The sequence below is a fragment of the Sus scrofa genome, chromosome 6, assembly GCF_054392235.1.
Source record: "Sus scrofa isolate SSC_HxYL_T2T_F1_AM1 chromosome 6, Sscrofa_HxYL_maternal_Yorkshire_Landrace_v2.0, whole genome shotgun sequence".
Taxonomy (NCBI): Eukaryota; Metazoa; Chordata; class Mammalia; order Artiodactyla; family Suidae; genus Sus; species Sus scrofa.
This window is the reverse complement of record NC_139388.1, coordinates 168,444,669-168,469,731: the sequence shown is the minus strand read 5'-3', so window position 1 is coordinate 168,469,731 and position 25,063 is coordinate 168,444,669. Positions and strand designations below refer to the sequence as shown.

General features: G+C 53.8%; 1 protein-coding gene and 2 long non-coding RNA genes across 13 annotated transcripts in view; 2 read left to right on the top strand and 1 right to left on the bottom strand.

Annotated features, from left to right (window-relative positions):
• Positions 1-8,209, top strand: part of LOC146402986 (uncharacterized) — an 80,024-nt gene extending 71,815 nt beyond the window's left edge. The window contains exons 8-10 of one of the 3 annotated variants that reach the window (XM_084959086.1): positions 3,722-4,014; positions 6,038-6,320; positions 7,035-8,209. The gene's annotated coding sequence lies outside the window, so the exon portion shown is untranslated. Of the gene's footprint in view, positions 1-628; positions 780-3,721; positions 4,538-6,037; positions 6,321-7,034 lie in introns of those variants that run through there. The other 2 variants (XM_084959085.1, XM_084959087.1) reach the window with 2 other exon arrangements.
• On the bottom strand, positions 1,253-10,112 carry LOC106507666 (uncharacterized). Of its 7 annotated transcripts, none has more exons than XR_014805189.1 (5): positions 9,899-10,112; positions 7,870-8,174; positions 7,005-7,388; positions 6,046-6,304; positions 1,253-4,420 (listed from the first exon to the last, which is right to left on the bottom strand). It is a non-coding gene; the product is annotated as an uncharacterized LOC106507666 (long non-coding RNA). The 7 variants fall into 7 exon arrangements; XR_014805190.1 differs by having other exon boundaries at positions 1,253-3,010; XR_014805188.1 differs by having other exon boundaries at positions 1,253-4,888; positions 7,146-7,388.
• A 91-nt stretch (positions 10,113-10,203) lies between these two features.
• The window catches only part of LOC146402985 (uncharacterized), a 74,553-nt gene continuing 59,693 nt past the window's right edge, over positions 10,204-25,063 (top strand). For 2 of the 3 annotated variants that reach the window (XR_014805193.1, XR_014805194.1), the window contains exons 1-2: positions 10,204-10,257; positions 17,653-18,079. This is a non-coding gene — a long non-coding RNA (uncharacterized LOC146402985). Of the gene's footprint in view, positions 10,258-17,652; positions 18,080-18,386; positions 20,185-25,063 lie in introns of those variants that run through there. The other variant, XR_014805195.1, reaches the window with a different exon arrangement.

The window sequence follows — 25,063 nt, the reverse complement described above, 5'->3', positions numbered from 1 at the left end:
AATATATATAAAATTTAGCATTTGCACCATTTTAAAGCATCTGGTTCAATGACATTTAGTAAATTCACCCCTCACCATCCATCCATCTCCAGAACTTTTTCATCTTCCCAACTGCATCTCTGCACCCGGTAAACACAGAAGCCCCGTCCATCCCCCTCCCCCAGCCCTGGCAACTCCCTGTCCAATTTTGGTCTCTATGCATTTGCCTATCCTCGGTTAGGAGGTGAGTTTTTCAAAGGGACTGTTTACAAAGGTGTGCGTAGGGATTGGGAAAAGCCACCAGCAGTGGCCTGGGGCTGATAACTCCAGCCAAGGTTCCCTCTCCTCGAGGCCAAGGCTGGGGGGCTCCCGCGGGGCTCAGGATGGGCCCGGAGGGAGGGTGTGGAGGACCCCTGGGAGACCATGAGCTTCTCGAAAGCCCGGGGAAAGGTCCAAGCTGTTTTGAAAGACACTAAAAGAAACTGCAGAAGCAGCGACCCAGTCAAAACGCTCTTATGGCCGTTTGTATGTATATTGTAGGACATCCATGACGGGGAGGGTGGAATGAGGTCCCATTTCCTGTCCCTTGCTCCCTGGCCACTCGTCTCCCTCAGGGATTTGCTTGCAAATTGGTTTTGCTTCGTGGCAGGTGATGAGCAGGTGGAGTGGGGCTCCCCTGCCTCCTGGTCTGATTTCACAAGCTCAGCCTTGCCAGCTTCTGCCGCCCGCCTGCCCGTCCTCCACCCTCCAGAGATGCAGCGTAACTGGATGCTGGAGAAAGACCCCCCAGAGTAGAGGAGGTAGCTCCTCACTCCCCTTCCCCTGCACCCGGGCGTCTCAGCCACGCCAACAGGACTGACTCCGTGCGGACCCTTCCCCATCACCTCCACGCGCACATTTGCTCTCTCCTCTCCTCCCCTTTGCACTCCTCATCCTCTTTTTTCTTCCTTCATCCTTGGGTATTTCAGGCCCCGCACATCCATTGGAGAGCCCCCCTCACTTTCTGACACCCTGTGGCCCGGTGCCTTCCTGCATCCCCGAGGTGAGGGAATCTGACTTCCTTGGTTGGTGGCGCGGGGGGGGGGGGACCTCAGGAGACCCTAACCGCTTGCATCCCTGACTGTTGGGGGTGTGGGGATAGGAGGGGCTCAGGAGGGAAGCAGTCACTGTCGGAGGCAGGACCCCCAGATTCCATCCCGTTCTCACCTGCTGCCTGTAATAAAAATTGTCATGAACTCATTATTTTCTGGGTAAACTCACTTCTCACAACAACCCTGCTCAGGAGGCTTTATTCCCATTTGGCAGAGAAGTTCGAGGAGGAGAGAAGTCCAATGACTTATCAAAGGTGGCGGAGCTGCCTATCGCAGAGACTTGAGTGGAGGCAGACCTGTCTCCAAAGCGCTTTTCAACCAATTCTTTCCAACCAGTTCAGGACGCGGGAAGTTCCGGTTTCTGAAAGCAGGGAAGCAGAGGTTGAACGGCCACTTATACAGGAGAGAGCGCAGTCCAGGGGAAGTTTCCTTCCAGTCCTGAGATGCTAAGAGTCTAGGTTCCGATCTGGATTTTCTCTGACCGATGTGTGCCTCTTGGGAGCAGCGTTGGGGCGCCTCAGTGAGTTCTGGTCACTGGAGAGGCAGGAATCCTGGGTTGCCCAGGGTGGGGACAAGGGGCCGGAGGGGAGGGCGCTAGGGAGAAGTAACCAGCTTAATAAAGTCACCTCTCTTGTTCCTCTTCTTGCTGGTTTTTTCTTATTGCCCTGGGCTGATCTCAGAGTCCCCAAAGGGCAGTATTTTAAAACACATTCAGTTTGGAACAGAAGTGTCACCAAGGCTGCAATGTGCACGATATAGATTGTAACAAAACAAGCCCAGGGCAGGGAGCAGGAGGGGCAGCTTGAAATCTGTGGCTGCTGCAGGTTTGTGGTGTGACGTTGGGTCATCTTCCCCACCTGTTTAGTCATGGCTGAGGACCCTCTGGTTTCTGATGCTTGGTTTTCTGGGAGGGAAGCAGGCTCACCTGTGTGCCCATAGAGCTGGAGCTGCACCATGGGGCTCTGCAGGAGGCAGGGTGTGGCTGGTGTTGACTCGGTTTCCCTGCTTGCCAGCCCCCAGGCTCCTGACCCTCAGAAGTGGAGCAAGATAAGATGACTTTAAGCTTCTTTGGGGGTAGCTTGTCATGCACCAGTAAATAACGGAACCACTCATCTGATCATGTGGCAGAGATGGTGGGTGGGGGGCTGGCTGACAGCCTGGGAGTCTTCACATGGGGGCCGTCTCAGGCTTCCCAGTGCAGCAAGATGGGCCAAGCCCCAATGCGTAAGTGCTTTGTAAGCCTCTGCTTGCATCATCTTTGCCAACAGCCACTGGCGAAAGCAAATCCTTCACCCAACTCATCATATTCCGGGGGTGAGGAGACAGACCCCATCTTCTGAAGGCTGGGGAAGAACTTGGGGCTGCTTTTTTGCCATCGCAGAACTGGAGGCTCCTGCCCTCAACACCCTCCCGTCTCCGCTTCCTCACTCTTGAGCAGCCTCCTTTTTCTGAGACTCTGCGTCTAAATCAACACTTCCTGAGCGCCCGTGATGGGGCAGGTGTTTTCACCACCATGGCCTTGTGGGCGAGGAATGCAGGTTCAGAAAGACAAGGTGGTGGCCTGAGTCATGAAGCTGGTAACTGGTAGGGCCAGGATCCAGCCCAGGTCGAGTAATTCCAAGCTTGGCATTGGTTTTACTTTCGCTGTCAAGATGCCCAGAACTTTCCATTTACCTCGGTCTTTTCAGACACACACACAGGCAGAATATGTGGAGACGGGTCCTGGCTGGGTTCTCCCCAGGCACCCCTGTTCTGGGACTGCTGGTTGGGGCTGGAGGGAATCAGTCTGTCTGTCTGGGGCAGGAAGTTTGGGCAAAATGAACAGACTCTAGGGGGCGACAAAGGCCAAGGTGCCTTCTCATTGCTACCCTCTGCTCCGTCCCCTTCTTCCTTAGAGGAGGGAGATGCTGGCCAGCAGGAGAGAACTGTCATCTCAGGCTCTAAGAAACCAGGGGAGGTGAGGAAAGAGAAGGAAGGGGAAAGAGAAGGAGGGAGAAGAGAGAGGCAATAAGGTAAAAATAGAGGGAAAATGATAAAAAGACAATTGGAGAGATATTGAGGCGTAAGACAGAGAGAGATGGGAATAAAGAAAAAAAGAGGGACCGATGGGAAAATCAACTCTAAGACGGGTGGAGAGGAACAGAGACAGGGAGACAGAGAAGCTTGGAGAGAGATGAGACAGAGAAGGGCTGAAGGGAGAGAGATAGGAAGTGGGCAGAGCGGTGGCTGAAGGAGGCGGGAGGAGAGGTTAGCTGTGCTGTGTGCCCTCGCTAGGGCAGGTCGGCTCTCTGAGCTCCATCGCCCATCAATAAAAAAGGACTGCCTTATGGAGCAGGCGTGAGGATGACCTGAGCAAATACACGGAGGACTCTGGAAATGCTAAAGCATGTGTGAACCCACCATTGCTAGTGCTGACAGTATTACTCTTAAGTCATGGTGGGAGAAGGTAATGCTGGAAGAGAATGTCGGAACAGGCGAGACGCTTCATGCCTCTTCTGTAAGGAGCATCTTGATACCAAGGCACTGTTCCATGTAAGATGCCCGATTAGTCTACTCGGGGCGGGGGAGAGTGGCTGTATCACAGTTACATAATCAAGAGAAATAACTGAGAGCACACAATTGCTCCTGCAACTGCTCTCTTTGTTTTTTAGGATCACAGTCGGTGTTTGAGTGCACAGTGGACAACCGTCTACACGATATGCTGTAGGTCATCAACCGATCAGAACGTCGTGGTGATGCTGCTTTTACGCATCTCATGTCAGTGAACTTAAGTTTTTTAAGACTGACAGTGTGATCTCAAGACATACTGAAGACTAACGGTGTTTTGTGTGGATTTCTGCTTTGGATAAACACGCAGTGCCCCTCCACTCTCCCCGTGAACTGCACTGCATATTGCTGGAAGTTAAACAGCTTTTCTTGAAAGTTCGCTGGAAGCTTTTGACAGGTAGGTGTTTAGTGTCTCCATTATGAGACTTGATGGATCAATTTGTCAGACCCACCTCACACCACTCAGAAAATTCTCTGATTTATTTGTGAAGACTGGGCAATTTTTTGCTGCCAGTAACTTCACTGGCTGGTGGGTGGCAGGCCATTTCTTGCATAAACAGTAACTTTTTTTTTTTCCATATCACCATGCCATCGTTTTGAAGACATTTAAAGCGGTAACTAGGGATCCACATTTAGTTTATAACCCTGTTATTGTCATTGTAAATCACACACTGAAGTGACACTGCATAAACATGACAACGACCTGACAACGTGCTCCTCCTCTTGGAAGCGGACCCATGATGATAACACACATTCTGATTTCAGAAATTATAAAGTGTAAAGAAGAACAAATCTAGGAAATGCTGGTGGATAAAAACAATGGAAATGACCTGAGATCACTTATTGATAAGAGAGAAAAAAATGAATGTCTTTAAAAAGTCCTGATTATATCTAGTGTATTAAAACAATTCAAAATTGCTGCTTGGGATGCTTTTGCCTCATTTGAAGGAATGAGATGCTATGCCTGCAATACTCATTGCTGCCACCAGGACTGGTAGTGTCTTGAACGGCCTGAGTATCTGAACTTTCCCCATGGGGTCTATCAAGTGTCAAAGGTTCATGCAGGAGTTCCCGTTGTGGCGCAGTGGTTAACGAATCCGACTAGGAACCATGAGGTTGCGGGTTCGGTCCCTGCCCTTGCTCAGTGGGTTAATGATCCGGTGTTGCCGTGAGCTGTGGTGTAGGTTGCAGACTCGGCTCGGATCCTGCGTTGCTGTGGCTCTGGCGTAGGCCGGTGGCTACAGCTCCGATTCAACCCCTAGCCTGGGAACCTCCATATGCCGCGGGAGCAGCCCAAGAAAATAGCAACAATAACAAAGACAACAAAGACAAAAAAAAAAAAAAAAAGAATGATTAAAAAAGGTTCATGCACTTAACTGGTCCGTCCCTGCCTCCCTCACCCAATAAAATAAATCTGGTTTGAATCCTGGTTCTGGCACTTAGTAGCTGTGTGGCCTTGGGCAAGTTAGCTTTCTCACTTGAGGGGAAGGGGATAAAGTAGTGTCTTTCAGGACTTTTAGGCATTTTATTTTTTAGAACGCTTCTCAACTTACCAAGACCCCTCGGACCGTGTACCTCCAGCTGCCCACACACCCTGCCACGTGGTTAATGTTCACAGCTCAGCTGTGAGCTGCCCAGGGCAGGGAGCATAACTGATACCTGGGCTAAGCCCTTACCTTGGCGCAGGTATCAATCTGGACTTACACAGCAGTCGAGGCTACTGTTTATTGAGCATGTACTCAGTACCCATCTCAAGGCCAGTTCTTTTCATCCTCACAGCAACCCCCGTGTGGTCGGTAGCATTATTGTGCCCATTCCACAGAGGAGGGAATCCCCAGGGCTGTGGGAAGATTAAATGACTTAATGCTTAAAACTTGCTGGCACAGTGCCTAGGACATAGCAAGGGCTGTGTTCACAGTGCTTATTATTTATGGGGAAGGGGTCAGGCCTGTGGACTGAGAAGTATAAAACAGCAAAGAAGGAGTTCCCGTCGTGGCGCAGTGGTTAACGAATCAGACTAGGAACCATGTGGTTGTGGGTTTGATCCCTGCCCTTGCTCAGTGGGTTAAAGATCTGGCATTGCTGTGAGCTGTGGTGTAGGTCGCAGACGCGGCTTGGATCTCAAGTTGCTGTGGCTCTGGTGTAGGCTGGTGGCTACAGCTCCGATTGGACCCCTGGCCTGGGAACCTCCATATGCTGCGGGAGCGGCTCAAGAAAAGGCAAAAAGACCAAAAAAAAGCAAAGAATAAGGGGCTGTAGAAGCATCAGGGTTGGGGGGCAATGAATTCTTCTTGGGAAGGGATCCAGGAAGGCTTCGCAGAGGAGGCAACACACAAGCTGGATGATAAAGGGCAAGGAGGGACGGCAGAGTGTGTTGCTTGTTTTCCCAATTCTGTTTTTCCCCTCTTCCTTTTAATAAGAGACGTACCCTTCCCAGTGAAGTTGCTTCCCATGGCTGGAATGAGGACGTGGTATGTGCAGACGAGTTCTGGCCGTGGAGGGATGGCAGAGCAACAAAACAGAAGGAACCCGGGTCCCTGGACGACCTTGGAGAGCACAGCTGTCCCGTTCACCCGGGGTCACATGCCTATCTCCAAACCACTGCACGAAGAGACACGAACTTCTGTTCTGTTTGAACCACTGTATTGTGGGCTGTCTTCCCTAGAGCCTTTGATTTAGTCTGAAGCCTACAGAGAGCATCAGGTAAAAACAGAGGACTGTTACGGGACAGAAGAAACAGCATATCCAAAAACATGAAATGTGAAAGAACTCAGAACGTTTTAGGAAATTATTTCTTGGGGCATTTTTTTTCTCTCTTTTTTTTTTAGGGCCACACTCACGGCATATGGAGGTTCCCAGGTTAGGGGTTGAATTAGAGCTGTAGCTGCTGGCCTCCACCACAGCCACAGCAACTCGGCATCTGAGCCACATCAGTGAACTACACCACAGCTCACAGCAATGCAGGATCCTTAACCCCCTGAGGAAAGCCAGGGATTGAACCCGCGTCCTCATGGATGCTAGTCAGGTTCATTAACCATTGAGCCACGACAGGAACTCCTCGTGGGGCATTTCTGAGTCCCAAGCACGACAAAAGTACATGAAGTGCTTAGTACAGTACCTGGCACGTACTAAGTGCTCAATAAATACAAGTCCTGTTTTTTTTCCATCTGATGTAAAGGACTTCTCAGAGCCTCAGCTATACGGGGGTGTGTGTGTGTGTGTGTGTGTGTGTGAGACGTATGATGAAAACAGAGGTCTGGACCTTTCTGTTCTGAGAGTATAAATAATGGGGAGAAACTGTATTGGGAACAAGATTTAAAAGAAAAGCAGTTACCAAGGGATGAAGGGGTACCCTGCCTTCCCACTGATTTAGATAATTTAGCTTACCAAGACTTCCGTGCCCTCCTATCACTCTAGTGAACGCCTGTCCTGCTCCGTGGGCCCTGAAGCTCTGGCTGCCCAGTGCTCCATGCTGTTCGTGGGCAGGATTCTCCGTTCTTTCTCGCCAGCGTACCTCCTTTTCCTCACCTCGAAGACTGCGCAAACGTCAGGTTGGGTGAGATCCATCCTGACTCTCTGGGCAGGTCTCCGTGATTCTCTGTGGGTACCAGGCACGTCCATCGCGGCTTTACACTCTTATTATTGGTTCAGGTGCCCTTTTCCTGCCAGACCGTGAGCGCTTCCAGGGCAGGGACCATGAGTATTTTACTTGCGTTTCCTCCGCATCCGCTTATATTCCCTGACCTCTGCGGGGTCAGTTGTCGGGGTACACTTAAGGGATGTTAGAAAGTCAGACGTAAACAAGAGAACGTTTCTCATCTGCACAGTAATGTCTGAGCTTTGCCATTTAGGCATTATTATACCTTCTTTTGATTTTTTTTCTTCTTTGTAGGGCCGCCCTTGCGGCATATGGAAGTTCCCAGGCTAGGGGTTGAAAGGAAGCTGCAGCTGCGGGCCTCCGCCACAGCCACAGCATCACAGAATCCGAGCTGCGTCTGTGATCTGTGCTGCAGCTTGAGGCAACGTCAGATCCTTAACCTACTAAGCGAGGCCAGGGATCGAACCCGCATCCTCACAGAGACAGCGTCGGGTCCTTAACCTGCCGAGCCACAAGGGGAACTCCCCTTCTTTTGGTCATCTTAAAATGCTCTTTCCTGGGGGTGAGGAGTCTAGGAGGTGGTTTGGAAGAGTGAGGGAACACCGAGTTGGTGGTTAGCCCTAGGTTCTAACTACAGCTCTGTATTGTACTGACCTGCTGAGTAGACGTGGACAAGAGCCTTTGCCTCTGGGTTCAGGTTCCTCGGCTGTAAAATGAGGCACGAAACCTCACAATAGTGGTGAAAGAAGTGAGTGTGCAACAGCAGCGCCTAGGCTTTTGTAGAAATATTAGTGCCATTAATCACACCCTGTAAGGTGCCCGCATCTCCGCCGTCTCCTTGTGGAGTCCAGGTTGCCTGGTGCCACTTCCTAGCTGTTGACCTTCTCAACAAATGGGTTCACGTCTCTGGGGTGCAGTTTTCTCATCTGAAATATGCTAATGTTGATCTTAAGGAGTTTCTGCAAAGATTAAATAAACATTATTTTATCATATTTCTAAGATTTCACTATTATCTATAATATCTACAGTATGCATTATACTATGTGTATACAAAAAACTTAGGCTAGTGTCTGGCATGAGGTAATCCTGCATACACATTTGTCAGTGTTCTCTCTCTCCCTCTCCCCATCTGTGTCTCTCCCCCCTCCCTTCTCTCTCTCCTGCAAGGCAGGTGGCAGGGGAGCACCAGGCAGCTAAGATGGGGGGGGGCGGTTTTGCAGAGGGTGGGGCCAAATGAGAGCAAACTCCATCCATCAGATCTTAACTTGGGAATCTGCTTGCTGGATTCACAGGGAATTTGCTGCTAAGAACCAATGAGAGAACCTATGTTTGCCAATGATATTCCTTTTTAAGAATCTCAGGAGGAATTCCAGGTGACCTCTCCAAAATACTGCTCTGCAGCTCCATGCCTTTTGCAATAATTGCTTGGGCTTCAGGAACAGACGTGGGGCCCCCAGTGTGCACCACGCCCTGCAGCCTGGGTTATACCTGCTGTAGCCCCTCACTCTGGACCCTCCTGAGGCGGTGAACCATTGCTTTGTTTGTACTGAGGTAGAAAAAAGCTGAGAACTCCTGGAATGGATAATGCAAATCCCCAGATAATCCCCAATTCCCTATGACCCCGTAATTTTCACTTCCCTCTCTGCAGCTGAACCTTTACCAGGGCTTCCTGAAGGGGGTCCCATCACCTTGCTTGCCTGTTCCATGCAAGCACTTCAGTGCATACATTCCCCGGCACTAGGTGGGTCCCCGGGAACCATCTGCTGGATGACTGACAGGCCACATTCATTGCAGTCCTGGGTACTGCAGGTGTCACTGCAGACTGGGCGACAGACACACTGTGCATTTTCTTGTTTCATCTGTGCCACAGCCTAAGGGGATGGGGACTGTCGTTCCCATTACACAGATGAGGAAACTGAGTCTCAGGGAGGCTAGAGAGCCTATTTACAGTAGTGGCAGGGTCAGACCACGGTGCAAAGGTTGGAAAATATGGGGCCAATTAGGAAGGGCAGAGGATTTCAGGGATGTTAGAGTCAGATGTAAAAAAAAGAACATGTTTCTCATCCAAAGATGCCGGAACTTTGCCATTTAGACCTCATTAGAGGGAAAAGAAAAAGCAGTTTGGTAGACATGGAACCTATCTGGTTTAGGAAACAGGAGGGCTGGCTTCCTTCCCATCTTGCTTGCCCCGGATTCATCTCCGTGACCCTCTGGAGGGTCTTTCCCGCTGGCAGCTTTCGTTTTGGCCCTTCCCTTTCCAGGCGTCTAGGCATGTGAGCCCCGGCCCTTGGCGGAGGTCCCCGCGAGGTTCCCAGGGCCGGGCTGGTCCGGTGGGGGGCAGAGGCCTGGCTCCCTCAGGGGCCCCACCGATGCTCTGCTCCTCGCCGCTGCCCAGGGATGGCGCAGGGCACCGGCCGCTGGGCCTCCCCTGCCCGGGTAGCCCTCTTCTCCCCCCCCCCCTCCCCCGGGCCTCTGCTCCCCCCTCCCTCCATCCCTCCCTCCCTCCATCCCTCCCTCCCTCCCTCCCCGCGAGCGGGCGGCCGGGGCGCGGGCCGGGCGCGCGCTGGGTGGTCCGGCGGCCGGGGGCGGGCGGTAGCCTGCAGGCGTAATTGGCATGCACGCCGTTGTAGCTGAGACCGCTTAATAAAGCATTACATATCTCACCGCTTCCATATTTCATTACCTCACGCGGAGCCTGTGAGAGGGCCCTAATGGGAGTCAGCTGTGTTTTTACTTTCTGTTGTCGGCCGGGCCGGGCTTCTCTGCGGATTCTTTGAAATGAAATAATGTGATGCACGCCGCGATAAGGGCCGGCCCCGTAATGAGGCCCAGGCCGCGGGGCGGCCGCGACTGCTCCAGGTGTCGCGTATTTGGGCTCCGAGGACGACGAGGAGGAGGGGGCGGCGCCGAGGAGGGAGGGGAGGGGAGGGGGCGCGGGGCGGGGGCGGGGGGGACGGGCCCGTGGGGCTGGGGGCCGGGCGGAAGCCCGGGAAGGCGGAGGCAGCGGCGGGCTGCGGCAGAAGGAGGCCGATTCCGGGAGAGGTAGGCTGGCGAGTCCTGGGGGCCCGGGCTGACATCCCGATTGCCCCGGCCGGTCAGTGGGTGCGCCTTGTGCCCCATAACCCTCCTCTCCCCGTGGTGTTGCGCTGAAACGAATACAAGACGTTGGTAGACTGGAAAGGGCGCGTGGGAAAGAAATGGAATCGTTTGTTGAGGAAGGAGCTGAGGCCCTTGGAGCAGCCCCTTTGGGCCTGGCACCTGCCAGCAATTTCAGCAGCCTTGCTTGCTAAGCACTATGACCCCCCTTTTCTAGAGGAGAAGACTGAGGGTCAGAGAGGGAGGGACTGGCTCCAAGGCCCGTGGTAGAGAGGCTGGGGGCAGCCCTGGGCATGGAGCCAGGGGAGACAGGAAGAAAGGGAGAAGGAGATAAAATTGGAGGAAAGTGGGGCCCCTGCCCTATGATTTGTCTCCCCCTCCCCGCCACGGGGGCTGGGGGTTCCCCTCCATCCTGTCCCCGCGGGCCTCCTTGCCTGGAGTGGCCTTGCCTTCCTCTCTGGGGTGGAGAGGAGGGTGGGCAGGCTTATGGGGATGGGATGTGGTGGGGGCAGCAGCTGGCGGGGAGGGGCCGGGCCTGGCAAAGCCCCCTCTGTTCTGAGTACTCTTCTCTGCTGAAAACCCCTCAGCTACAGTCCTTTGCGTTAAAGGGGGCTGTTTGTGCTGTAGTCAATCAGGTTTAAAATCATCTAAAGTGTCTGCTGCTTCCATGTCCACTCCGTCTCCATCTGTCTTTTCTCCTCTAGAAAGTACATGCTTTATGAGGAGTCTTGCTGTATCGCCTCAGTGTCTCTCCCATCCACCCACGTCTCCCCACCGCTCCTGGCACGGCCCTGGGTCAAGCCCAAAGTCTTATTTCTAGCCCCGTAGAGTCTTCCTAAACTGCTGACCCAGCGCGGCTGCCCTTTGGGGTTCCCCACAGCCAGCTTCCCAAACACGCCCCGGGGTCTCCCGTGCAGAGACCCTTCCCAGCTCCGTCTCTGCCACACTCCAGCACAGACTCTGCCACACCAGGTGACTTGTCTTTCTCCAAGTTCATCCGCAACATCTGGGCTTGAACTTGCTCAAGCCCTTCCCTCTGCTGGATGTGCCCCTCCCACCTGGCCCTGCTTTTGGAGGCCTGCTCCTTCTCCAAGCAAGGCTCAGCCCCGTGGCTGGGCTTTCCCGGACTCCTCTGCAAGTGCTCCTTTCCCCTCTTCCAAGCTGGTTACCCTCTCCTCCTCCTCTGAGCCTCCGTTTCCACATAGGTAGGATGAGGGGATAGGGGCTGAACCCTGGGCCGCAGAGTCTCATGAGTTAACCCTGTTGGGTGGTAGTTTCTTCTCAAAGTAAAAATAGTTTGAGTTTGTCCACGTGTGGGTGACAACTGGACTGTGCCGGGCATCGCACTGGCATTTTATATGCAATAGATGCATGCCTTGCTCAGGGTTCTGCAGCAGCACATGGCAAGCTGGGGTTTGAAGCCATGTCTCTCTGATCCCCGAACCTGTGCATGTGTGTGTGTGTGTATGCACATGCATATACATGGATGCGTGTGTCTCTGTGGGTGCACGTGCGAAATAATGGTACCCAGTGTCGGTGGAGCAGGTTGACCTCCAAACTGTCTCACCTCGGGGAAGGAGGCTTTGAGGCAGGTCGGGAGGAGCTGATGGGGATATACAGACAAGAGATCGAGCGATGGGGCCAGAGCCTTAGTCCCAGGGCTGCTGGGAGGAGACCCAGGGAGCAGGCGAAGACCTTCCCTGGTCCCAGGAACCAAGCTGGCCCCTCTCCGTTTGGAATTCTTTACACTTTGACATCCGCCTGACTTTTTTACCCTCGTCCTAACTTTCTGTATCTAAGGCTTGCCTCGGAGCCTTTGCCTGAGCCAGTCTCTCCATCTGGATTGCTTTTCCCTCATGCCTGCCTCTGGGCATTTTTTATGCATCCTTCAAAACCTGGATCACATCTTCCCTCTGCTCAGGAGCTGGCTGGTTCCTCCGCTCAGGACCATCTCTCTCTGCCTGTTCCAGGCCGTGCACACATTTCTTGGGCCCGGCTCGCCATCTGTCAGCTCTGAGCTTCTTTGTGTCAAGACCATGAGCTCCTGAGGTCAGGGATTGAGCCCCGCTCTTGGTCAAGAGAGGGCTGGGTGGGAATGGATGCAGAGGATATGCTTGTGGATGCCTGCCCAGGCGGGCATATTTTGAGGACGAATGAACATGTCTGTGAGTCTCTACTTACAGAAAACACTTGAAGTTCTGGTTGTGGCTCAGTGGGTTACGAACCCAGCTAGGATCCAGGGGGATGCAGGTTCAATCCCTGGTCTCACTCAGTGGGTTAAGGATCCAGCGCTGCCGTGATCTGAGGTGTAGGTTGCAGACTCGATTTGGATGTGCTGTGGCTGTGGCTGTGGCCAGCAGCTGCAACTCTGATTTGACCCCTAGCCTGGGAACTTCTGTATGCTATGGTTATGGCCCTAAGAAGGGGGAAAAAAAAAAAAAGCAAGAGAACTCTTGATAAGTGGCAGCTCATGATATTTTCAGGATTGATTCCTGGGCTCTGGCTTTGGGTCAGACTTGCTGTTGCAATCTGTATTTTATTCCAGTCTCACAGCATTTTGATGAGATTGAGATTATCACCCCATTTAGCAACGAGAAAACTGAGGCTCAGTCAAGCCGAGTGACCTACCCAAGACTACAGAGTTAGTGAGCTGCAGAGCCAGGGCTCAAATCCCGTTCTGTGTGCCTCTGAGTCCTGTCCTTTCGGCAGGCATCACCCACACATCATACCGTGAGCTGCTTGCTTCTCGGGGCTTGTCAGATAGGCCGCTCTGTGGATGAACGTGCAAATGATCTGGGGAGAGAGGGCTGAAGGGTAGCTGGTCCGACCCAAGCCCCAGTCCTCGCTAACCACGCCGCTATCAGGTTTTCATCTCTAGAATGATTGACGGGTATTTTTTTTCCCTCCCTGACCCAGAACGCCAGGCCTCCAATACTACTGAAATGTTTGCACAATCTTGAAGCATTTATTTAAAAGTTGCTTTTCCCCAAAGGGCCCGGCCTCAGCCAGATCCTGAGCCAGATCCAAAAAAACAAACAAATCCTATCTTTCCAAGCTCCTCAGCTGGGCTGCGTGGGGAGGGTGGGGGCGGGGGTCCCCTGGGTCCTACCTTTCCTTGGCTGGCTGACAGGCCCGCCCTCGGGTAGGAGCCCGCTTGCCGGTTTATAGCCCTTTCCAATTCACGGGCCAAACAGGAAAGGGGTGGGGACCTGGGGAGGGCGCGACTGTCAGAAATCCCAACTAACGCAGCCGCTCCTCAAAGCAACGGGAGGTACAGATGTGACGGGGATGTGGCTGGGGAGCTTTCCGGAATGTTCGTCGGGGACAAACTGAGACCCTGCCCCCCACTTTGTAGGTCCCAGCTCCAAGTACTCAGTCCCCCACAACTCCCCACCGCTTGCCAGCATTCATGGTCAGGGCGGGGGGGGGGGGTGGGGTCCCCTGAGTGGGTGTCGGAGGACCTGAGTGTTTGGCCTGGCTGGACCCGCATCACCCTTTATGAGCTTGGAACAGTCCCTTTTCTCTGGCTTCCACCACTGTGGCATCACTGAGGGGGCTGATCTCCAACCTGGCACTCTCTACTATTGAATAGTGCCCATTCGAGGCTTTTCTCCTGGGCACAGCAAGGGGGAGAGGAGGGAACCCCCATTTACAGAGGGCATTTCCTGTGCCTGGCACTCTGCTTGGCACTTTTTGGTCTCATTGACTTGTCACAGCCGCCCCGAGAGGTCCTTGCTGTTAACCTTTCCAGAGGTGGGAATGCCAGGGCTGGGATTGGAGCGCCAGCTCTGTCTGGCTCCCTCCTCCTGTCCCCTGGTACCTCCTGGCAAAGCGCTGGCTCTAGGCTGGGTGGCAGGCCTGGTGGAGAACAAGGGCTAGTGTGTGCAGAGCGTGGTGTGGCTGGCCTTTGCACACTGAGGCCGGGGGAGTGGGAGGGCTCACGTCGCACCCGTCTTCTCACAGTCACGGAGGGGCCGTCTGGCCCTAGACGGTCACATCGAGGGCTGTGACTGGGGGCGCTCGAGCCCGTCCACTGAGGTGCTGCCCAAGAAGTGGGGCTCAAGTATTTTAATTGCTTTTTCCTGCAGCCCCCACTGCAGGTTCCCACTGGGCACCCTCCACCCAAGGTCGGTCTCTGCTGCCGACTGGAAGAAACCAAACTCTTTAATGGCCTCTGTGCACACCTCCTTGCCCAGCCAGTGCCACAGCCACTGTGTGCCATTTCTTACGTGAACCAGGCATTCCCATGCTACTGGCTTTACTTTCTAGAATACGTCTGTGTCATCTTGGGCAAGCGACTTCAGTTTCCTCATCTACAGAAGGCACGCCTTATACAACAGTGAAGGTGAAAGTTGGAGTTCCCGTCGTGGCTCAGTGGTTAACAAATCGACTGGGAACCATGAGGTTGCGGGTTCAATCCCTGGCCTGGCTCAGTGGGTTAGGGATCCGGTGTTGCCGGGAGCCGTGGTGTAGGTCGCAGACGCGGCTCGGATCTGGCGTTGCTGTGGCTGTGGTGTAGGCTGGCGGCTACAGCTCCGATTCGACCCCTAGCCTGGGAACCTCCATGTGCTGCAGGTGGGGCCCTAGAAATGGCAAAAAGACAAACAAACAAACAAACAAAAACTAATAGCGGATGTGAAAGTGCTTTGCGACCACATGTCCTGACAGGTGTCTGTTGGCTTGTTGTCACTAAGCCTGTCTCCAGGGTGCTGGTCTACGTCTGACCAAGAGATGCTGTTAAGAGACTGCCTGACTGACTTCTGGCTCCAGCCAGCCCCTCTGTGAGCAGCTTGTGCCGAGATTAGGTTTGGAAGGTGCTCTGAAACGATCGTGGGCCCAGGCTGGGAGCTCTGGGAAGACGCAAAACAAATATTTTGTTATCCTTTCCATATAGCTGCCCCCAAACCCTTGCACGTGTGCCATGGCGGCCATCAGGGGAGTACAGGGAACAGGCCCGGCTCCCCCCTGTCCCCAACTGGGAGCGCTGGTCGAGCTGGGACCACTCTGACTTCTCCCTGTACCTACAGAGTCCAGCACAGAGCCTGGCACTGAGCAGGCGCCCACTAAGTATGTCTTATGAATGAACATACCCTCAGGCAAGTTCTTTCAGTTCTCTGAGCCTCCGTTTCCTCATCTGTAAAATGGGGACAATGTTACGACTTCGCTCAGAGGCCCATAGCGGGGATTAAGAGGAACAATCCATGACAGGTGCTTCAGCTAGTGACTTGCTGCGGTGATGGGGGTCGTATGTGTCTAGAAATGGACACACACAGAAGGTCATTGCTTTGTTCAGTGTCACACAGCAAGTGGCAGAGCTAGTGATGGAATTCACGGTTGACGCCAGGATCTGAGCGATTGACCACGGCTGCATGTTACCTGAGGTAGAGATTGCGGATTGACCCACAGCACCCGCTTTCTCCCTGTATCCAAATAATAGACCCTCCAGTGTTTAGTTGTGCGTGTGGCCAGCTAGAGCAGACTGCATTTTCCAGTCCGCTTGGCAGCTAGTATGGCTTTACAGTCAAGCTCTGGTCAGTCAACTGCCGTTACAGGGGGACCTACCAGGAGGTACCCTGAAAGGGCTGGGCATGTGTCCCCCACGCCTTCCCCCCCTCTGGTGGCTGGACTTGTGACTCAGTAGCCGTAGCACCAGCCAGCAGATGTCTGGGATCAGGAAGTGAGAGCAGGAGGATGAAGCCACACGTGGTATAGCAACCAGACGGAAGGAACCTGGGTCCCTGGCTGGGCAGGATCCGTCCTATCAGCCTGGGCAGGAAAATCAGAGAGAAACGTTCATCTGTGTCACCCACCCTTGCTTTGGGCATGAATGAAACACGAACTCATGCACTGCTCCTCCGTCGTACACTGTCAGTGACTAAGTGCGCCCTTGTAGCGTCGATCAGACTGTGGGGTTTTAAATATTGTCTTGTCACGAGACTAAGCTCCGTGGTGGCGGGGACCCTGATTTCTCTCTGCTGGGTCTGCACTGACTCATTCCCTGCCAGGCCCCCAGCAGGTTCTGTGATTTCTATCCTGCCAGCACAGCTAAGCAGGAACCCTGTTTCCCAGAATTCCCTTCCCTGCGTAGGTCTAGGTTAGCAGGAGCTGCGGGTGCAAATCTTTTGCCTGACCTCCGGAATGTGGAGCGGAGGCAGCAGCCATGTCCACTGGGAAGGACAGTGATGGACCTGAGGTCACGCTCTTTGTCGCTTCTCTGCTGCCTCAGCTTGTTGGCGTGGGGCCGCACGCCAGCCCCTCCAGCTCTTACCCCACCTCCCCTTTCAGCATCCCCGCATCCTGGCCCGCTCTGTGTGCCGCTTCACAGCAAACGGTACAGCTGCTCCCGCAGAACACTTCGTCCTGGGAATTAGAGCCTTAGAGTGGTAAGAATCCTTGCAGTTCCAGTTTGCCTTTTTTTTTTTTTTTCTTCCCCTTGCCATTATCTCCCTTTCCTCAATGCCTGCCCTGTGGACCTCAGGTTCAGGAGCAGACATGAAGCACACAGCATATTTAACCATTTCCACAACGGCATCAGATCAAATCCTTATAATAAATCCTCCATTCTGTGTCTCATCCGGTGGTTCTGCTTCTCTGATCACATCCTGATTGATCCATAGGTATTCAGTAAATACTTAGAAAGGGCGTATATGATTGGTCTTCTGGCATGTGGTACCCACTAGCGGACATCTCTCTGTCCTGCCTGGAGGCTGGAGCGAGTAGAAGAAGGGCTTGAGATTTATTTCTAAGATCATATGTTTCCCAGGCCTCGTGGACACAGCATGTCTGTCCGTGTCTGCGTGGAGTTAGAGGGGCTAGAGAACTACAGGGGCTGGGGGACAATGTGAGATGGAGATTTGGGGGTAATTTGGGGGTGGCTTGGATGCTGGTCCCAGGCGCCGGGCACTACTCATCTCTACCACAGACTGGGGACCTGAGGTCCAGGGAAGCTTCTCTTTTTCTGATCAGCCTTTGCAGAACAGGCAAGGAGGAAAAATCCTAAGGTCAAAGCCCCTGATTCTTCAATCTTGTTCTCACGTAGAGAACGCAAGAGCGGTGGATGACGCCTTTCGATGCCAGAGAACCCTCCCCCAGCTCCCCATCAGCCTCACGATAAAGGTCAAACCTCCTAAATGTGTCCACAGGACTCCCTGTGACCCGATTGCTGCCAACTGGGGTTCTCTTCGCACCCTGACCTGTATCATCATGTGCCTCACCTGGACTTCCCCGCAGTGAATTCCCCTGAGTCAAGAGTCGCAGATCTGTGCACCTATCATTTGTTGTCTTCAGCTATTCTGGGCCATCAAGAGCCTTGGCTTTTAAAATCGATTTTTTTTTTTCCAGGTGAGGAGATTCTTCATGGAGGTGGGGCAATCAAGTCCAAACTTTATTTCCCTTAAGGGAGAGAAGCTGTTTCTCCATCCGTCCATCCACATACCCAGCCCTTATCTATATTTCCAAAACACTGATTCTATTCTGGAGCAGGCCTTGTGCTGGGAGCTGAGGACTCGGAGATGAATCAAATATATTCCCTGCTCTCCAGCAATCTACGAGAGGATAGACAGAGACGATGCAAATAGATCATAAAAATAGAAGCATCCAAGTGCCATCTTGAGAAAATTCAGGAGCTCTGGAAGCACAGAGGAGGCCCTAACCTAGACATGGGAGTCAGAGAAAGCTTCCTGGAAGAAAAGTCACTGACGCTAGCCTCGAAGGGGAAGAAGTCCTTATCCAGACCAACAAGGAGTGAGTTATGCAGAAGGAAGAGCAGGTGCAAAGACCCGGGGGTGGGTGTGGGGAGGTGGGGAGAGCAGGTCACACTGTTTTGTCAGCTACGTGTGGTGGGGGTGGTGGAGGGGGATAGGAGAGAGCTCAGAGCTAGAGCCCAGTCCAGACTTGTGGACCTGTGAATCTGCTCCAGGTTCTTCTGGAAAAAGTGGGTAAGAGGCAGGGAGGAGCTGCAAATAGAGGCCCCACAGAGCCAACGGGGCCTGTGTTTGGCAGCTGGATCCAGATGGGAGGGAGTGCTCACAAAGCCTGGGTTCCTTGGGCAAAAGGCTGAAGAGGCTTGATTTCAGGCCGTCACACCAGGCAGCCTGCACGAACCGTGGAGAGAGGCGAATGGCACCGACCCAGATGCTTCACAGACCAGTAACCTCGGACAGACGCCTTTTCTGAGCCTCTTTTGCCCTGGCTCGCCAGGGGTACACCCTTCGCCCTAGAGGGCCGCTGACCCCTAACAAACGTTCCTATTCTTCCTTCTCTTTTCTTCACGGGGCGACTCCCAATTGTCATTCTAGTTGAGCGCCAGGGAGATGCCCCTCAGTGCCCAGACTGACTTTCCCCAGTTGATTTTTGCCAGCGAGATTGTCCGAAAGCAGTTCTGAATGTGTCACCCACTCCTCAAGGGCCGTTGGGAGCTCCTCAGTCCCGCTGCTGGTGGCATAAAGCGTACATTTCTTACTAGGTCGTTCCAGAGACACCAGACTCCTTAACACAATCTCTGTCTCCTCTCCATCCATCTACCTGTCCATCTGTCTGTCCATCCATTCTTTCGTCAAGCCACTTAGTCACTCAGCAAACACCCACTTATTCACTCAACAAACACTTATTCACTCTTGCCTCGCCTTCCCTACTTCTTTTTTTTTTTTTTTTTTTTTTTTTTGCTGCTTCTGTTCAGTCCCTCAAAATGGCCAGTTTCCTTGGCCTCATGCTGTGTTGCTGTATTCAAGGGGTAGGGGCTGTTATTGCCCCTTCTTTGCCTGTCACTTCCTACTTTTTCTTCAAGGCCAAGCTCAAAGGTCACTTCCGACATGAAGCCTTCTACCCTGCCAATGGCTTCCCTCTGGGCCTCCACTCCCAATAGCTTGCCTCTCTATTGGATGTATATTCATAACATTGTTTCTGGATGTCTGCTGCCCACTGCCCTCCACCCCACTCACCACGGTGTCCTTATATACAGTTGTTTAGGTTGTACACTGCACAAGAACACCCAGCTGAGGGATGTGCCGTGATGGGGGGCTGCCTCTGCCCAGAGGAAAGAGTGCTTTATCCGCCCCCCCCCCCATTCATGCAAAGGCATCAACTCTATGTGACAGGGTCAGGTGGCTGAGCCCCCCAGAGGAGACATGTTTCTCCATTTCCTACATGGTGGCCCTGCCCTGATTCTAAGTTCTTGGCTGCCAGAACCATGTTGGGGTCACCCCTGTTCCCTGAGCTCCTAGTGTGGCAGGCCCAGGCCCAGAGAGCTCTTGGAAAGAAAGAAGGAGAAGGCAGGAGAAAGCAGAAGGCTGTCGGTAGCAAGTTTCGGTTCTCTGGGCCTCAGAGGGCAGGCCTGACGCTTCCCTCGCAGAGAGAGGGGGCTTCTGGGTTGATGCAGTGTTGGTGGCAGCTTTGTTTGGAAATTCCCAGTAAGTGGTGCTCTCGGGCCGTCACCCGGGGCCTCAAGCGCTCACGGAGGACCTGCAGGCCGGGGCTCCTTCAAATATTGCTCTAAACTGATTGATGCCTCTCCAGGCAGGGACGGGACAGGCATTTTTCATACATGAAAAACAATACATTCTGGGGCCAAAATGAAATTATTTCGCATTTCTACGATAACAGGCCGGGAGACCAAGATAATGTTGGTTGGTTTAAACCCTCCAAAGCATTCGTCACTGTCCCGGCGGGCCACGCAAATGAATGATCAATGCACAGAAAAACAAGACCCTCCGAGGTGTTTGCCCAAGACCACTTATGTGTCAAACAGACTTATTAGATGTGAAGGGAATGATTATTTGTACAAAGTGAAATGAACATGTGCAATAATATTGTAAAATGTTTATTAGTCTAGAGTGTGCTGAATGTTCCTAAAATATATCAGGTTCTCAGCTTGCATTTAATGTACTGTTATAAATGATATCACATCCTTCCAAGCCGATTTTCCGCTTAACGCTAAGCTGCTTTGCTGGGGAAATCGTGTTTTCAGATCTCAAGTATGAAAACATTGTGGGGTTAAACGCTCCCATCCACTCCCCAGCCCCTCCCCCAGGCCGTCGCCTCCCATTAAAACGTGTCCTGCGTGTGGCTGCAAGGGACGGGACAGTTGGTCGGGCCAGATGGCGGTTACAAAAGGAACACGGGGTGGGTGAGCGCTCCTGGTGGGAACACGGCCAGAGACTTAGATTTCAGGATCTGCTCACGTGTGCCCCGCTGTGTGACCTTGGAAAAGTCCCTTTCCCACTCTGGGCTCCAATCATCTCAATCAGAAAAGGAGAGTAACATCTAACGCGTCTTCCAGAGCGCAACCTTTTACTATTCAAAAGCACAATTTGCCGAATCCTGAGTCTGCAAGGCCGAACGAGACACCGGATGTGTACACATACGGTGCCCTAGAAAAATTCTTCTTTTTTTCTATGATGCTGGAAAACTTCTACTCATCCTTCCAGGCCCTGCCCAAACCTCCCTCCTCTGGGAAGGCTTCTCTGATCCCTAAGTGGTCAGTGCGTCTCCTTTGCTCTAGCAACAGCAGCATCCAACAGAACTGACGTCTCACCCCGCCAGGCTGTGGTGTCTCCATAGTCCTGCCACCCAGGCCAGGCACAGAGGTTTTGCTCGGGGAGTGATCAGCAGATGCCAGACAGGGAGGAGCAAAGCTGGTATGGCCTTTAGGGGTTATCCATCACCTGCCCTGCATTTTAAGGTAAGAATTTCAGCCCAGAGTGGGGGAGGCCCCGGCCCAGGTTTACCCACCAGCATCAGCAGACTTCTAGGGAGCGAAAGGGGCTGCGTAGGTGTTCTGGGGAAGGGGCAGGTGGAACCTTTCCCTCAGTGGTCACCTCCCCACCTGCTGTGGACTGCATGTATTGAAACCCTAACCCCCGGTGGGACGGTATTCGGAGCTGGGGCCTTTGGAGGGGTTGGGTCACAAGGCTGGAGCCCTCCTGATGGGATTAGTGCCTTGGCTTTCCCGCTGCACCACTGCCATGTGAGCGGTCTTGTCTGCAAGCCAGCAAGAGGCCCTCATAGGACCGACTAGGCTGGCACCTCGATCTTGGACGTCCCAGCTTCCAGAGCGGTGAGAGTTAGGTTTCTGTTGTTTAAGCCACCCAGTCTATGGTCATTTGTTACAGCAGCCCAAACTAAGGCACAGCCCAAGAATGGGGAGGGGGGGCAGAGGACCCCTCCGCTAGGGCCGGAGTCCTCGCACTCAGCTGGCCCAGGGGGGCAGAGGCGTGGAGGAGAGTGCGAGGTGGATTTTCTAGAGCAGGCCTGAGGGATGGATGGGTAGACCTAGCATCCCCATTTGGAAGGTTCAGAGAGGCCATCCACCTTGCCCAAGGTCACACAGCCAGTGGGTAGCAGAAACCCTATATCTTGGCTTAGAGTCTATGCCTCCCAGCAGGAAGCAGCCCAGCTCCCACAGCCTTACGCCCCACCCCTCCCCAGCTTGGGGTCCCTTCAGGCAATTCCCTTGCTTGCAGAGGTCACTAGGGACCTGGTTGCTGCTGTCAGGTGGCAGCCTCTAGAGGGTAAAGCCAGGTCAGTGCATCTTTGCATCCAGCTCAGCACACAGATGGGGGCTGGTCCAGGCCTAGCACAGGGGATGGAGCAGGGGCAGTTTTGTGCTGAGACCCGGAAAGCTGAGAGAACGGGAGCACGAGTGGGTACAATTGTGTGGGAGCCTCTCCCGAATGAACGATTGATTGCCAGGAGGGCTCCGAAAAGAAGGGCCGGCCCTTCCTGTGCCCCTGCTGAACCCCCCCATTGCAGGCAGAATAAGATCCTAACCCCTTCCTCAGCCCACACACACTGGCTCCTTCTGACCCCTGGGCCGGGGGTCTCTGCCCCCCTCCCCCAATACTCTCTGTGCCCAAGCCTGACCTCTGTGTGGTGCATCAGCGTTTCCCTTGTAGTCTGGCCTCCAGCTGGGGGGAGGCACCCCGGTAAATCAGAAGGAGGGAGCAGAGAGGGATCTGGTTCAGTCCCCTGGCTCTCTCTCTCTGCAGGTGTCCTGGGCTGGCTGTGGTCCTGACCAAAGCCGTTCTCGTCTCAGGGAGCTGGCTCTGAGTTCCAGCACCACTACCCCGTTCCTCTGAGTGGTGACAGTTTTGCTGTTCCTGGCCCCGGCTTCTGCTCTGGTCCTCTGTGTGCCTACATCTTCTCCTGCCATGGTAGCTCTTCTGCAAAGAAACCCTCCTTGAATTCCCATGTTGAGTGTGCTGTCTGTCTCCTGTTGGGGTGTTGATAGATGCACCACCCGTCTCAGGGCCTCTGCAGCTGCTGTTCCCACCACCTGCTATGCTCTTCCTCCAGGTTTTTACATGGGCAACTACAGTACTTTACTGGTACCTTCTCAGAGAAGCTTTTCTGGAGTTGAGCCTCCTCAACCCTGTCAGTCTCAGTCCCTCTACCCAGAATGATTGACTCCATGGTACCCACCAGTGTTTGAAGTGTTTGTCTGGGAGTTCCCTGGTGGCTCAGTGGGTTAAGGACCTGGTGTTGTCACTGCTGTGGCTCTGATTACTACTGTGGCGTGGGTTCCATCCCTGGATTGAGAACTTCCTCATCTCATGCCACAGGCATTCCCCCCCCCCCGCCAAAAAAAGACGACAAAGAAAAAAGAAACATTTGCTTTCTTCCAGAATGGAAGCTCAGGGAGTAGAGGCTTTGTCTTGTTTCCTTCTGTGTCTCCTGAGCTTCGGACAATGCCTGGCACGTAGTAGGTGCTTGCTACAAATGTTTACTGAGTTCATAAATGCAATGGATTTAATATTCACATCAGTGAGGCGCAAGCCTGAACGAATGACTGCCTGGATTGGCAGGTGAGTCATCTGAATTCACTTACGGAGGAATGAGTTGGGCCAACGTGTACCGAATGAGTGAGCGCAGAGCTGTGCGAGGGAAGGAAGGAAGCAGTGACTGACTATGAGAATGAGCCAGCGGCTGGTCTCGAGAGTCAGTGGGGACCCAGTTGTCCCCGTGGCAGCTGGAATGGTGGCCTTTTAGAACCCAGGAGGTAAGGTGGGGTCCTTGGTGTGTGTGTTTGTGTGTGTGTGTCGGGGGCTGGACCCGCGGGTCCCGGAGCCCTGTGGGGAGGGGTGTGTGACGCTGTGACAGACCCCGCCCTCCTGATGGAGGCACCGCCTTTGCCCCTTTGGGGTCCTTGCCTCCCCGCCTCACCGTGGCTCCTCCTCCCACGCAGAGCTCAGCGTGTGACCTGATTTGGAGAAGGAGTCTTTGTAAAGGTAATTAAGTTCCAACGACTGACATCCCTATAAAAGGGGAAGCTAGGCATGGAGACAGCAGGGAGAGGGCCTTGTGTGGGGAAGGCGGGGACTGGAGGGCTGGCCTGTGCGAGCCAAGGAAGGTCAGAGGTTGCCGCCACGGCCCCAGAAGCCAGGAGAGAGGCACGGAACACATTCTCGCGCGCAGCCCCCAGAAGGAACCAACCCTGTGACACCTTGAAATTGGACTTGCAGCTTCCAGAGCCGTGAGACAATACCTTTCTTTTGTTCGAACCTCCCCGCAGTTCGTGGCATTCATTCTGTGATGGCAGCGGGGACTTACAGACCCTCCTTGGGCCACAGAGCTTTCGAGGTGATGCCCTACTGTGTGCAGGCTTGGAGAGGCAGCCCAGTGCAGTGGAAAGAGTGGGCCAGGGCGGGGGCCAGGGACCAAGCTCTAGGCCCACACCTGCCTTTGACTTGTTGGGCTCAGCCTTCCTACCTATGAACCAAAAGCATGGGACCCCAAGATTTGTGGGGTCCCTCCCAGCCCTGACTTTCCCTCCTTGAAGAACGCTGAAGAGGAGGCCCAGCGAGTTCAGATGACCCAACCAGGGTCTCTTAGCACATCAGCGGGGTGTGGGTCCGGGAGCTCAGCCTTTGCCTCTCAATGGTGGTCGTTTCTTTGCCCCCAGTGCCTCCTGGCAGAGGCCACGGCGAGCCTCGGCCTCTCCTCTGGGTGTCCTTGGTGCTGTGTGTGTGTGTGTGTGTGTGTGTGTGTGTGTGCGCGCGCGCACATGCGTGTGCATGTGTCGGGGGCGATGGAGAGGGAGATGAGGCCTCTCATCATGGGGAAAGCAGCTGCCTGCAGCAGGAGCCGTGAGAAGAACCCCCCTGGTACCCTGTGCTTTTTCTAGCACTGCCTCCCCAAGCTGCCTGCAGGGAAGGCCTGGGTGGCCTGGAGCCCTGGAGCCCACTGTGCACAGGCACGATGTGTCTTTGTCTGGCCAGGGCTTCTGAGGACCGTGGAGGCTGATCACATACCCCACCAGTATTTTCTTGGGGTCCCTGGTGGGAGGTTCGATGGCCCGGCTGTCTTTCTGACCTCCCTTCCCCTCTGCCTCCTGTACCTTCTGAGAGCCAGACCAGGGACTCAAGCCACTCGGCGCCAAACCAGGACAGCAGCCTTCAAAAACCAGTAACTTGCACTTGTCAGATTGTTGCAGAGGTGTTCTGCGCCTCCCTGCCTTTCAGGGCTTCAAAGCCCGGGTCCAAGGAAGGTCTCCAGTGAGGTGCTACAAGGCTGTGCCCTCAGCTGGGGCTGCTTGGGCTGCTCTCGGCCGTTCATGTCACGGAGCTGGAAGGGAGAGTGGAGATGCTTGTTGGCAGAACCAGAATTTGCAGAAGTTTATATTTGAAAACATGGGTTTGAAAATCGATGGCCCGCGTGTAGGGTGATGAGATCTGTTTCAGAGGCTGAATCTGAAAGTCATCGTGGTACCTGAGCTCAGTGCAAGCTGGCAATTCCGGAGTAAGAAAACACACCCGAA